Genomic DNA, 2396 nt, shown 5'->3' on the forward strand with positions numbered 1-2396 from the left:
GGGTAAGCTCATGCCCCGATATCAGCGTTAAGGAGCATTGACGTCAAATGATCAACTCACTCTCGACGCAACTGTTAACTGTGCGAGTATCACCCACCTATCATTGGGTCTTACACAGTCGGCTTGTGTCATGGCCATTTTCGTCGCCATTCCTTAAGACGAGCGCATGTGTATTGGGCCTCTGTTAATTTCAGTACTCAACCATCCCTCACTGGCATCAACGTTGCCTCCATGATATTGTCGACAGCTGCTGGATTAATGACGAACCATGGGAGCACTTTCTAAGCTATCTTGCGATTCCTCAGAATCTTTATCCACAAATCACTTGAGATATAAGAATTCTCGTAGACTTTGGTGGACTAATCAGTGTTAGCGTACGTGAGTGAGTCTGGTTTAATCCCGTGTTTATCACCTTGGCCAAAAGCACAGGAGTTCGCAAGCTGATAAGCCTAGAAACATAATTACACACAAATCTGCAAAGCAGTTTCAATCTCCTAGACGACTGGACGATCTCGTCCTAGGAATACTTATTGTATAGTGTTAACTGTAAGGATGACACACGACAAGTATGCTGAATAGCGAACCCGAAATCCACTTAAATTCATCAACTTTATTCGTGGTATACATTGCTACCAAACATATATGGTATATACATTATGGACTTGTGTCCACTTGTCTTGTGGTGAATAGGATGTGGAATAGGGTTAAAAGCTGTAAACAAATAAAGGGATCATAAGTCCATATAAACAATGAAATTTAGTCCACAAAATGTATAACAAACATCTCCCATTAACTTTTATGTCCATCCATGAATACATGTATTTTGAACTGTTATGGTAAAGCAATGTACCAATGAACAAAAGTATATAAGCCAGTGTTCCTTTAAACCTACTTTCATGAACACGTTAATATGAATAACACATGAAGAAATTTCAAGTAAATACCATCAAATTCCCATGAATATCGACCAAATTACTATGGTGAACATTCAGAAATGAAATACCAACAATCTCCATAAATATTAGGAAATTCCACAACGAAAGTAAATTCATAAAGTAATGGTTTTATCCATATGAAATAGGAAAAATATATGGTAATAGCATTACAATGCTTAGAATATACCTGTAGCATGAAATGTGCCATAAATACAAAAAGTAAAGAATACATACACTTTGGTGATTCACTGTGGGTTTATGTGTGAAAAGGAGCAACATTTCAATAATGACTTCAGCGTGATGCTGCCTGGGCGACTCACTCACGGCTATCCCTGTTTTAAAATGACGGACAGAAACTCTCGCTTTTTACCAACTTGCACGTGCTGATCGTGCGCAAACCGAAACCAGGTATCGGCACTGGTTTGACAAACCAGTTACGGTCCTAAGAGAAAAATACATAAAAAAAAGGTTTCACTGTCGTTCGTGACAGCACAACAAGAGTTGAAGACGACGTTTATGTCCATCTCAAACGAACACTTTATTTCAGCATTGTACCAATGCAATGATTCTTTACTTCGTGTGTCCTTTTCTTGCGTAGGGGCGGCGGAATGGCCTTACAGATAATTAAAGCGTTCGTTCGATTCCCCACATGATTACTATCAACCTCACTCACTCTATACTCGGGGCGGTGGCGTAGCCTAATGGTTAAAGCCATTGTTCGTCACGCCGAGGACCCGGGTTCGATTCCCCACATGGGTACAATGTGTGAAGCCCATTTCTGGTGTCCGTGATATTGCTGGAAAATTGCTAAAAACGGCGTAAAACGTCACTCACTCAATATACTCGTGTCTTCGTGTCATTACCGTATCCTGGAGTAGGGCAATTGCGTTAACACATACTGCAATGCTAACGCCTACAGTGACGGGTAATGGCATATAACAGAAGCCCTTTCACAAGGTTATTAAGTTTAGTACTACTTTCCAAAGGCATTGTAACTAGTCACCTTGGCGGTACTGCGACATTTAACTTGATTCGATATAAAAATGTTTACTTTCTCTCAGCTCGAAAACCTCTTGTTTCACAACCCACACACGAAAATGTAGAACATACCAAGGTGTAAGTTAAATTCGTATATCTATTAATGTAATGTTTCATAACTATGAACGAAGGCGTAATTGCCCCTTGAGTTCATGGAGAATGTGAAAGAGGGTATGTTTTCACGCCATGTTTTTCAGCATTCTCAAAGTCTGGGACATCGGTAAATGGAACTTACAGTTTTTACCCATGAGTGGAATCAAACAGGGGTCTGTGGCATGACGACTCGTTTTAATCTGTGGATTACGTGAAACATTAAAAAATATCTTGTGCTTCTGATTTAAAATTACATTATAGGGTAAAGCTCTGACCAGCCTTCGGTGAAAGTGAGTGAGTGAGTATGGTTTTACGCCGCTTTTAGCAATA

At 39.9% G+C, this 2396-nt stretch overlaps 1 long non-coding RNA gene across 1 annotated transcript; it reads right to left on the bottom strand.

The window, feature by feature from the left end:
• Positions 1-595: 595 nt before the first annotated feature.
• On the bottom strand, positions 596-1300 carry LOC124259413. Its single transcript, XR_006893831.1, has 2 exons — positions 1170-1300; positions 596-711 (listed from the first exon to the last, which is right to left on the bottom strand). It is a non-coding gene; the product is annotated as an uncharacterized LOC124259413 (long non-coding RNA).
• Between the last annotated feature and the right edge of the window lie 1096 nt (positions 1301-2396).

Source organism: Haliotis rubra, unplaced genomic scaffold (genome assembly GCF_003918875.1).
Source record: "Haliotis rubra isolate DU_JTF1 unplaced genomic scaffold, ASM391887v1 Scf118, whole genome shotgun sequence".
Taxonomy (NCBI): Eukaryota; Metazoa; Mollusca; class Gastropoda; order Lepetellida; family Haliotidae; genus Haliotis; species Haliotis rubra.